The sequence below is a fragment of the Gallinula chloropus genome (genome assembly GCF_964237585.1).
Source record: "Gallinula chloropus genome assembly, chromosome: 4".
Taxonomy (NCBI): domain Eukaryota; kingdom Metazoa; phylum Chordata; class Aves; order Gruiformes; family Rallidae; genus Gallinula; species Gallinula chloropus.
The window spans coordinates 4,817,465-4,830,134 of NC_140088.1; positions in this window are offsets into that span (position 1 = coordinate 4,817,465).

The following is a 12,670-nucleotide window of genomic DNA, read 5'->3' on the forward strand; positions in this document are numbered from 1 at the left end:
GGCCAGGGAACAGATGAAAATAAGAGTGCAGTGCATCTGCGTGAGCATGGGTGGGTGTGGGTGCCTGGGGGTCCCAGGTGAATGTGTGGGAAGCACAAATGAAAGCACTGTGTGGGGATGGGTGGCAGTGGAAGGGAGGTGTGAGAGAGATGTACAGATCAGAGGAGGATCTGTACATCTCTCTCACACCTCCTGGAGGAAATGCTTCAAGAGCTCTCTCTCCTCTCTGTTACCCCATTACCTAACAAACATGTGACCCAACATCTAAGATCTCTAGGTCTCCATGGAGGAAGAGGGTGGAGACGCTAAAAATGAAGCTGAGAATTTGGGGAGGGATTTGGGATTGAACAAGGAGAGAAGAGAGCAGAGCAGCATTGCCACAGCACCCCAGGACTGGTAACCACTGTAGGACATACAAGCCCAGCCAGAAAGCCGCTCATTTGGAGCAGTCCAGCTCACTTGGGTATCTTCACAGGACACAGGCTGTGACACAGTAATTTCCTGAAGTGCTGGCAAGGAATGGGATTAACGTGATGATGTGTGCTAGATCTCTGCCATGTGTAATGATAGAGGGAGGCTTGGAGAGAAAAGGACAAAGCATCCAGAGTGACTCTTACAAACCTTCTCAGAGGCTCTACTGCTGCACCCACATCCTCAGGGTTTTTGGTTTGGTTTTTTTTTTCAGGACAGGTTGGGTGTCTGCATGTAATTACACAGGGCTTGGACACTCTCCACAAAGCTGAGAAACTCCTTTTCTTTACCTCTTTCAGATGCTCTCCCTACTCTAACTTCAGGTGCCTGGGTATTTACTTCTGGGTATTTACTGATAACATTTGAGCAAGGGAATGCCAAGTCACGTATCTCTGCCTTCTCCAGGCTAAAGAAAAACCAGGATATTGGCCCTTAAAATTTAACAAGATTCTTGTAATAGCAATTAAAACTGGAAGAAGACAAGGTACTGCTCCCCAACCTAAATTTCTCCTGTCACAACTACAGCTCTGGCCCTCTGATAAGGACCCTTTGGGCTCCCGGGGAGAAGGAAAGATGGCAGCTCCAGATGTAGCTGACAGATGATGCTCTTCCTGGCCATAGGCAAGAACTGTGAAATGGTGAGCTGCCAGGAGCAGCTTAAGGAGGAAAGGCAGAGCATGTGTGCAAGGGAAACCGGGAGGTTATAGCATCAATACAGAGCATAGGGGACCTGCTGGACATCGGAGAGGTCTCCTTAGTATCCTGACCACAGGTGATAATGAAGCCTGTCCCTGAGTCAAGCCTAATGATAGAGAAAATGTACACTGTGTGAGAGGAACCCAGACAGTACCATGTGCTCCCTTCAATCAAGATTAACAGGACATCCCAAAGGAAACCAGGACTGAGTTTGTTCCCCCAAAATGTACTTGAAGTCTGGGGTAAAGAAACCCAGTGTTCAAGGATGGAACAGACTGGTCCTGCTCGCAACCATGTCCATCTCCTCTGGATTTAGTGGCTCACAGGATGTCACTGGGTTTTAGAAAGACCAAGGTGGAAATATGTGAAAGTGAGACTATATCCCACTTCTTCCAGGGCCAAACAAGCACAGCACAAAGCCAAAATGAGCAGAAGTTACCTGCACCCAGTGTGCACACGTTTTTCTCACAGTCTTTCATAGGACCTTTGTGCCCTGTGCAGCATTCCTCTCCTGAGCATCTCTCAGCAACTTTTTCATTGCAATATGGCCTTTTCCTGATAATTCTGATACACAGAGGTCAGAAGCCACCCTGAAACAGGACAAGAAGGAAACCAGAGAGTTGCATCTACATTGTTGAATTTACTAGGGCACAGGGTCTAGCACCGGCACTCTTTGAACATGGGCAGGGTCTTTGAACATGGTGCTGGTCCCCCCACCAGCTACAGCCCTCCCAGGCACTGGCTGGCTTGATTCATTGGGGAAGCACAAGCAACACACTGTTCCCTGTAAGCAGAAGAGTGGAGGCCTCGCTGCACAGCGCTGGGAAGAAAGGGTTTGGGGCATTTCAGCATGAGCCATACCCTACAGCTTGAGTTTGCTTGAATATACTTGTATAGACATAACCACAGAAGCCCAACGAAGGATACCAAAGGGAGCCTGCTTCAAAGAGAAACTCAGAAACTGCAGCTCAGTGGAGTGCCCTGCGATGCTCAGCGCTCAGCCAGATGCACAGAGCAAGAGCCAGCACCTGGGCCCGTAAATCCTTGGCCTACCCGTAAAACCAGAACTAGAGCATCCAGTTTAACAGGGACCCAGGGAGTCGTTCTCTCCGCCTGTCTGCCAGCCTGCAGTACGGGCTCAGCCTCACGAGCAGCACTGAGCAAGGGAGCCAGCAGCCCTCCTGTCACCCCACCCCAGCTAAGTGGGGTGCAGGGTCCCTGCCAGGCTCCCCCCCCATCTCCACGGGAAGACTGCGAGGCAGAGCGTGCGAGGAGGGGGGAGTGGGCTGCGTCTCATGTCTCTCCTCCCTTTGTATGTACCTCCTGGTAGGATTATTAAACGCAAATTACAAAAGATGTGACCCAAACGATCTTTATTTCTTCTTTCACCGAGCGGTGCCTGCAGGGTCCTGATTCTGAATTCCGTTTCAATTACCGATGCCATTTTAACACAAAGCAGCTCCTGTCTGCAATTACCGGCACTGCCGCGGCGCAGAGGCAGCTCCGGTGGCAGCACACAAAAGCCTGGCATCTTCCTCCTGTTTAGAAACTTTCATTTGCCGTGATTAAAGGCAGAAGACGCAGGAGTTGCCTGTCTGCAGAAGTGCGCTGTGTGCCGCACACGGCTCCTTCCCGGTACAGTCCCCGAGAAACCAGCCCTCAGCACTCACCTCCACGAATCACTCAGAAGGACTTTAACTGATGTTCCAGCCGACATTATGCAGACAGACTGACAGAGTTAACCCCATCGTGGCTTAGCTTAGCAAGGAAACTCTCTGCTTTTACTGGTGGTAAAGCTGAGTAGCCTGGCCTGCAGAGCAGAGACACTGGCACGGGCTGGGGCGCAGGGTGATGGGAACACGAGTGCTTTCCTTTTACATTGCAAGCTAAAGCATGAGTTAACAGCTTCAAAAATACACTCTCTTCCCCTGCAGCTCAAATGCAGCCTCCTGCAAGTACAAGGGTAGAAAATGCTACATGCATTACTGGTGCAAATTAACACAGGGAGAGGCGATGAGGAATCCCAGAGCAAAATTCAACTGCTAACAGGAGACACGCACAACTGCTGGAATTGGCAATTACCTAAGACAAGAGGGGTTGGCACCTGAAATCTGTGGGGCACAGACCCAGCTTTGCATCTTGTTGCAAAACCGGCAGCTCCGCCTGCACAGCCTCCTCTGGTTCTCAAGCAAAATTCACGGCGACTGCAGTTCTGACAGCTAAAGTCAAACACAATGGAATTCAAAGAGTGCGTTTCCGTGCGGCGGCTGCACGTCGCTCCCTGCAGCTGTACCTGAGAGCCCCTGCTCTGCCTCAAGCTGTGTGCTGACCCACTGACAGCACACCCCCAGCCTCAAGCAGGTCCCCGCACAGTGACGCAGACAGCACCCCGCTTTTGCCCCATCATCCAGGTTATTTTCCACTGCCAGTTCTTCAGTATATGTAACTGCACCTCTTTGTCCTTCAGCCTCCTCCACAAGCTCGTCTTGCTTGTGCACGAGCCTCGAGCTTATTCTCATCTTCCAGACCCTTTCCTTCCCTTCTGTCCAGCTTCTACCACCGACACTGCTTTGTCCCCCGCACCTCACTCCCTCTTCCCACACTGTCCATAACATACCTACCATTTTCTGTGTGCTCTTTAGCTCTTAACAGGGTTTCCACAGCCCCAGGAAGAAGCTGATGGCAGGCAGGAGCTGCGGGCTGGTGAGAGGAGGTGTTCACATTTAACTGTTGCCCACTTGGCTCTTTTTTCCCCCTTGCCTGTTCCTTGACGTGTAGTTTATTTTTCTCAGCCAGTGGTTTATTTCTCTCTCCCATATGTTTGTTCAACCACAAGTGCAGAGCACCAAACCCACATGAGCACTGCAGTGACATGTGCAGTGTGAGAGCGCAGGCAGAGCAGCCCCAGCAAGGCCAAGCCCACGTGGCAGGCAGCGATGCTGTATCCCAGGGAAGGCTGTCCTGCAGCCCAGCAGCAAGGGGTAGGTGGGTGACATGCCTCAGCTGGGTTGGTGCAGGCACAGGGAACACCAGCCATGGAGTCTCCGGTTTTCAGAGGTGACAGGGTGCCTTAGGGACAGAGGGATCCTTGGGAAGACACCGAAATCCTTCCCCTTTCAAACCTTCCCAGAACTCGCATGGATGGAGGGAGCCTTGAGACTCTTGGCCACAAAACACAACTTAGGTTGTGAGTAAGGCAGTTTGCATCCCCTTGCTGCATAACCTCCTTCTTCCAGCAAGTCCAACAAGTGCCTGGTGCCCCTTGGGCTGCATGGCCCCACTGGGGAGTCAGAGACATCCATCTCCAACCCCAAGGAGAGTGCCAGAGGCCTCTGCCCCAGGGGCAGATGGTGTCCCCAGTCCCACTGGCCTTCCCCACCCCACCCTGTGGCAGGGCAGCATGTTCCACACGGCCCCGGCCCAGCCCTTGTCCCCTGGAGCTGGTGGAGGGTGAGGAGGAGGCAATTTACAGCCATGGTTATTGAGTGGTGTGTGAGCCGTTTGTCACGCTGAGCCCTGGCACCTTGTTCTACCTGTGTTGTGTGTGTTTTATTGGTGTTGAGCAGAGGGAGGCCGGAGCAGAAGGGAGTCTGGGAGGAAAGGCACTCAAGTGAAAAATGAACCCAGCCAAACAGGATTGAGAAAGAGAGAGAGAAGGAGACATGCAGGGGAAGGGGGTGAAGGGGCCAGATTATAAAACACAAGACAAATGTCCCCACTGGCAGCAGGGTTAGGGAAAGAGGGAAAGGGAAGAAATGGGGGGTGGGGGGAAGCAGGGGAGGAAAAAGAGAGAGAATAAAGACACTGCCTTGTGGCCAGCACTATCCTAGTGGGATCAGGGATGCACGTGTAGTCAGAAAAATAATTCTCAGTTTAACAAAGCAAGAGGAGGGGGGTGGGAGTGGAGGAAAGCTACAGATCCAAATGGAAAGTGCCCCAGGGTGTCCAATCTGCTGGGTTTTTAAAAAAAAAAAAAAAAAAAAAAATCATTTTGCCTCATCCCCCTCCTTCCCCCACCGGGGAGCCGGCTTCTTCCCCGTCCCCCCAGCCGCCACCACCAAAAGGAGCGGGACCGGGGAGAGAGCAGAAGGTCTGTTTAGAATTTCACATCCCTTCCATCCTGCTCCCTCAGTGCTAAACTTTCAAGACAAAAATCATAAAACGAGGTGCTTTGTTGGTGAGGCAGATTCAGAGATCTTCCTGTTAGGAACAAGAAAGGAAAGAGAGAGACAGAGAGTGAGACAGAGAGATAGCTAGATGGAGGGCTGGCTTTGTGCTTGCAACAAGCCACTAAAGGTGCATTTTTAATTAAATTTATACAAAATGTGTCAGTTTTATCTCTATGTTTCAAACCTGACTCTTTTCTATCAAAGTAAAGTATTGATCTTCACTGCCCCGAAGCTACCTGACTGAATTAAACAGAATAAATAGAAGAAGGACTGAAAGGGCTTAGAAACAACTGCAGAGAGGCGAATGTTTAATGGCTCCACAGTCATTTGCTGCAATTAAAAAACAAAACCGTTTAGAGGGGCTGTTAACACCTTGAAGTCTGAAAATCCTCACTTCAAAAAAAACCCCAAAACAGCTCCCAGGCAAAACATTTTAATTGCCATAAATACTTCCAACCTCAGCCATCACTGGTGCTTGTGCACGTCGTACAGATAGACAAACAGATCCCTGGGCCCAACAAGACAGAACCCACTCAGCTGGTGAGATGCAGGGTATGGTCTACACTGCACAGAGACACCCCCAGCCAAGGAGAAGTGTGTATGACCCAGGTACTTACACTTTGTGTTAGCAAAAAATCCCACCCATTTATCTGAGAAGGCAAGGGTGGATGGTTTAGATCCCCACATATATTTCAGGTCTGCTTGCCTAATGGACATTGTCTGTGCTGAACGTTATTCTCCAAACTGGTCACACTCAATTGCACGTCATACAAGTCATAGGCATCTTACAAAGCTCTCTCAATGCCTGTCTTATGTCACAAGATGCCATCACAGACTCTGCACCACAACCAGTCTCACTCCATTAAGAGCCAAGTGTGTTGGGGCCGGGGTACTGTGACAAGAACCTACAGTCCCTGGGGTGGACAGGACCCACAATCTCAGTAAAGGCTCTTGACCATCATGTGATTTGAAAAAATAAAAAAACCCAAACAAAACAAGCCACATTTGCCTGGTTAATCTTGAGGCAATGTGGTATTGTGTGACTTACCAACGCCTTTCTGAATGGCCTCCACATCCCTTGGCATGGAGGAGATTTCCCATGCCCACTTTGGGGTCCTCTGCCGCTCCGCTCAGGAGAAGAGCTTGGTTTTGAGGAGAGACATCAGCAGACTGTGGGTCCTATCGGCTTCAGACTTCCAGGAGTCGCTCTGGGAAACAGCTCAGCACATTCGCAACTCAACCCTTTCGCTGGGTATTACTGGGACGAGGGGAGCAGGCTTATGGTAGGAAGCCACTTTTGCAGGAGATGATTACAGTTTCCTACCTCAGCAGGAGTACGACCAGGTGAGCAGTGTGCTGTCCAGTTCCTGGGAAGGTGTATTGTCCAGACACTATGGAATTTTACATTTTTTCTTTAAATCCAGAAGGAGCTGCATAGCCTGAAAAAAGCTTTTCCTGGAAAACCAAAATAAACACACTGGCCTTGAGCAACATGTCAGTTAGAGAAGTGATGTGGCTGTGGCAATGGATGGATGCTTGGATGCAGCTCCTAGCTGTGTCACAGTCTCACCGTGGGACCCTGGAGAGCTCGCATTATCAGGCCACGACTCTGGTCCCAGTGTACACAGTGAAGAACACGCACTCCCATTCACAGAGGGACAGCCAGGATTAAGTGTCAGGCACCACAGGTCTGAAGGCCATGGAAGTGAGTGAGAGTATCTCCATGGGACACAGAGCAATACAGAGGGGAGTAACAGAGGTGGCTTTAAAAGAGCTCGCTGAGGTCCCTGAAGAGGAGGCAGCACAGCACTCAGCTGCTCAAATGCAGGCTGCTTCTCATCCCGCTGGGTTAGACAGTTTGCTGTCTGGACTAGCTTTGAGTGGGCTCAGGTATAGCCACAATAGCCTGAACTGTTTTCACCCATTTATTTAGCAGGTTGATTCACCAAGCCATACAGCCATCTGCACACATAACCCCACAGGGAGCTACAGGCTGAGCTCCACTTTGGCTTTGGAGCTCAAGGCGTTGAGAAAGTTGCTTGACTTGGACCAAATTCTTCGGCAATTTCCTGAGGCACTCTCCTGGCTTTGTAGATAGTTCTGCTGATCCAGGTAATGATCAAAGCAAGACTTCAGCCTATTACACGGACTGCAAGTCCATCTTCTTTGGCTGATTGAAAATGCCCCACAACACCAAAAACGGTGTCCCTCGTCATTTTGGGGCCAAAACCCAACCATACTTGGATCTGAAGGGAGGCTTTGCTGAAGGAGCAGGGTCAGATAACAAAAGCTCCAATCAGCGCATCAGTTTAGACAAGTGAACCCTGGAACTCTTCAGAATCACAAGGCTGGAAAAGACCTTTGAAGATCATCAAGTCCAACCATTCCCATCCTATGCTAAACCAGATCCCTAAGTACCTCATCTACCCTTTTTTTGAACACATCCAGGGAAGGTGACTCAACCCCCTCCCTGGGCAGCCTGTTCCAGGCCCTGACAACTCTTTCAGGGAAGAACTTTCTGCTAACATCTAATCTAAACCTGCCCTGGCACAGCTTCTTGCCATTTCCCCTTGTCCAATCTCCTGTCACTTGGCTGAAGAGACCATCACCCACCTCTCTACAACCTCCCTTCAGGTAGCTGTAGGTGGGGAGAAGGTCTCCCCTCAGCCTCCTCTTCTCCAGGCTAAACAGCCCCAGCTCCCTCAGTCACTCCTCATAGGATTTGCCCTCCAGCCCCTTCCCCAGCCTGGTTGCCCTTATATGGACTCGCCCCAGGACCTCAATGTCCTTCTTATGGTGGGGAGCCCAGAACTGGACACAGTACTCATCTTTCAAACATTTTTTTCCCAACATTAAGTAACAATGAAAGGACTTTTTGTGACCAGCAGGACGCTTCACACAGAAGCAACAGCAGGAATGTCACCACGCACAATTCTTGCCTGTGATTGTTACAGAATCACATGTTCTTAAAGGATCTGGTAAGCCCCCTGCATGGGTTTGTATCATGGCAGCTCCCTCACCAACATCTGAGTTCATCCCAGTCAGCTGAAACGCTCAAAAGCAACAGAAGCACAGGGGCAGGAGCCAGCGTGGCTCTGCTTGACAGGATTTCAGAGCTACTCTCTCGCTTGAGCATCAGGAAGTTCTGCCCTGTACCCTTCCCGGGCCCGCAGCCTCTCAGGGGTGAAACAGCCCTACAAATCTGAGCCAGTTGCCATATTCCACAGCAGAGGGTACATACGCAATCAGTCAACGCTGCAACTTGTGCAGCTGAAATGAACCGTTTGGGAGCCAAGGAATATGCATGTTTAGCGCTAAGGTTGAATACTCCTGCTGCTTACGGCCGCGCTCCTGCTGCTGCACTTCAGAGCGCTTCGCTTTGTTACGGACCCCTGATTAACACTTTCTAAGCATTTCAGCCCACACTCCAGCCACTCCACGGATTGCAATGAATGCAGATTTGAGTTTATGGGTTCATAAAAGTGTGAATTAGCACAACAATTTTCGCCCAGCCTATTTTGCACAGCCCTTCCTCCAGTGGCCTGTCCCTTCAGACAACACAAATATTTCAGCTCAAGAGAACTGCTGGACGAGGCTTTTTTAAGAGATTGGAATGAGCTCTGTGGGCCCGGGAAACAAGGTCTGTGGGAGCATCACTGTGAAGCCTAGCACCCACCCCTCTCAGCAACATTACAACGTGCTGAGAAGCAGGTTCTTTTAGCCCCTCTAAGAACTGCAGTGATCCCAGCAGCCCTGGCAGTGCCACTCATACATGCTCCATGCCCGGCATTGCTGTTGCCACCCACGCTAAGAAGGGAGGGGTGACCAGACCTCCCCTGCCTGTCTTGCACTGGTGCAGTTGTGTCTCTCACCTGTGGTACAGATACAGTTGGACAGCCCTGCACCAATATGTGGGTCAGACACAGAAACCCCCCAAGACGAGCACCTCACAGCACCCCAGCACTGTGCTCCTCTGCACACACAAGCCTTAATCTCTCCCAGCCTCTACTCCGACATCCCATATCTTTGGGCTGTGGAAAACACTGTCACCCAGTAATCTGCCCCTTTTCCTGCTCTCTGCGTATCACTGATGTGATCAATCCTGTATCTCTGCATGGAGGAGGGGCTGGCTGACCAAATTTCTTTAATTAAAAGGATCGGGTTTATACCAGATAAGCAGGCAGGATTAAAATAGACAGAAAGAATAGACAAGGGGCAGCTGTCAGCACTCCAGCCGATCCAGTGCGATTATTAATAACGATAAGCAGGAGAAGAGGGCTAATAAAAGGATAATGAAGTGGTCCTGAAAGTGACAGGAGATGAAGCCCGATAAGAGGGCCTGTGGCTCAGAGCTGCCCTGGCCCCAGCAAGGTCTGTGCAGAGCAGCCTGCTGGGGCAGACTCCGGTAGCAGGGCATTGGGAAGAAAGGTTTTGGCTCCCCAGGGACTATGGCAGAGAGATGAATGAGCTCAGGAGCTCTGGTCATCCATGTCATGCAGCATTCACAACTGGATCCACCAGAATGCTTGCCAGGCTGTGGCTGCAAGGAGTGCAGGTCATCCTGCCAGATAAAGCACAGCCCTGGGAGCACTGGTCTCACTGGAGCAGCTGATCATGGATCCCTCATGGTGCCCCACAGCTGAGACTCTGCCTCAGCCCTCACTCAGCACTGCACAGTCCCAGCACAGCTGGGATGGGACTGGGATACCCCATATTGAGAGGGAGCACAAGTGGGAGAAGCTGCAGAGGTCTGGGGGAAACTGCTGGGAGAGTGCAGAAGCAGCACAGGGCATCTCTGCCCTGCCTGGGGACCATGCACTGCTCTGGTGTCCCATATTCCAGGGGAAGTGTCCCATATTCCAGGCAGCTGTCCAAAAAGGTGGGAGGATGTGAATGAAGAAAGAGCAGCCAGTGGAGGGTTGGTTCTGGGTGCCCTTTCCCAAAGGGGAATGCTCACTCACAGAGCATGAAGGTGAAGATCTTTGCAGCCACCTATACTAACTGGATACAGCTCATGGCCATGGTGCTGGTCAGTCAAGGGGAAATAAGGTGTGGAAAGTTATTTCCTGGGAGCCATTAAACAGAGAATAAAATCCTTCCTACCACCAAATTCAACCTCTCTCCTCTCTGTTGAGGGAAGGATCAAATCATCTGTGGAGGTGCAGTGGGAAAGAAGGAAGAGGAGACGGAGGAGTCAGAGCCTCTCTGCAAGCCACAGAGCAAGTCAGATGGCTGGGAAGGAAGGAAGGTTGAGGGATGCTCTGGGAAGAATTAAGGCTGAGACAAACTGGATTAGTTTCCATTCAAACTGCTCTCTTCTCTGCCTGAACATCCCCTTCTCCCTCCCAAGTCCAGAGGGTGTCTAGGGAGAAAGACTCTGGTGGATGTCCCACCCAGGCCTGGAGACAGGCGGGCGCTGGGTGGGGCCTCAGCGAGCAGCCGTGCTGCCGCCAGGCTCAGCCAGGGGCCGGCAGTGAGCAAGGCCCGAGAGAAAGGCGGGAAGCGCGGGCTGTGCCTGGCACGGCGCTCCCGCCACTCCGGGTCACGGCGGCAGATGCTGGGAGCATATGCCATGAATTAATTCCACTTTCCCTGAGCCGCTCCGGTGAGAGGAACGGTGGTGCCTTTCCAACTTATTAACATAGGAGCTCCCCACACCTCCCATCACTTTGTCACACTTAATAAAACGGCCAGAGTCCCTTTAAGAGGCTCCTGGCTGGCAGGCAGGCTCTTTAATGGAAACTTGCTGGGTCTGATGCTTTTTTCAGCTTTTATTTTCTATTTTATTTTAATTTTATTTTCTATTTTATATTTTATTTTTATTTTCTATTTTATTTTAATTTTATTTTCTATTTTATATTTTATTTTTATTTTCTATTCTATTTTATTTTCCCAGCATTGTGTATGCTGCCTCTGCCCCAACAGACTGTGCTCTAGTAAAACATCTCCACTAAGAAAGCCTGTAAATATTGGACCTATTACTGTAAGAAAAGCCAGAGATTCCTAAAACTGAGAATTAATTTTCCCTTTGTGCACTTTTTTTTCCTTCATGCATGGTGAGGCTCAGCATTTGCCAGGAGTAGCCAACCGAGCCCTAAGCGTGCAAGGGGTGGGTATTTACACTCATGTGTAATCCCAACAAGTCCCAGATCAGCCCACTGACAACACACACTTCGATGGGTTCACAGCTCTCCCTCAGCAAGGTGTGAGGTGAGCAGAACAAAGATCAAGCAGGACGTAAGACTGTCTACACTGAATTGTCATCTTCAAACTGAAGATGCAAAAAGACACCCACCAAGTATATGAAAGCCATGTTTCAGTCTGGCACTGGAGGTGCCTTGTTTTGAGCCCTGATTTTGCCACAGGTTTGCTGTGTGGCCTCGAGCACACAGAATCATAGAATCCCAGGGGTTGGAAGGGACCTGGAGAGCTCATGGGGTCCAACCCCCCTGCCAAAGCAGCTCCCTAGCACATATTGCACAGGGCGGCGTCCAGACGGGGCTGGAATCTCTCCAGAGAAGGAGACTCCACACCCCCTGGGCAGCCTGTCCCAGGGCTCCCTCACCCTCACTGGGGAAAAGTTCTTCCCCATGTTGCTGTGGAACTTCCTCTGCTCCAACTTGCAGCCATTGCCCCTTGTCCTGTCTCCACAGACCACTGAAAAGGGGCTGGCTAATTCCCCCTGCACTCCATGCTTAAGATACTTATTAGATCCCCCCTTAGTCTTCTCAAGACTGAACAGCCTCAGCTTATTCAGCATCTCCTCACAGGGGAGATGCTCCAGGCCCCTAATCATCTTCGTAGCCCTTCTTTGGACTCTCTCCAGGAGATCCCTGTCTTTTTTATACCAGGGAGCCCAGAACTGGACACAACACTCCAGGTGGGGCCTGACCTGGGCAGAGTAAAGGGGGAGGATCACCTCATTTGACCTGCTGCACCTTGCTTTACCCCTCTCTGACACGGGTCTGTGGAGATCGCCAGGGGATAATTGCTCTATTCCTTGGCTAAGCGCATCCCGGAGGGCTGACCCCGGTTCCCAGAAGCTGGGTACACTACTCTGAGAACAGCTCTCACTTCTCACCTCAGGATCAACCAGAGCTACACTTTTGCAGGCTACAAGAAAGAAATGGACAGTTGCCAGTTCTTCCTTTGCATGCACTTTCCACTGGACTTCAAAGAAAAGCAGGTTCCTGAGGCAGCTTTGTCACGGCCAGTGCACACTGGTGCCTCACCAGGAGCAAAGAGCTGGCCTGGGCATCCGAAAGCACCTCACTGGGGTTTTTTTAGCAAGAGGAGTAACAGGAGCAGATACTCTTCTGACTGCACCAGAACCT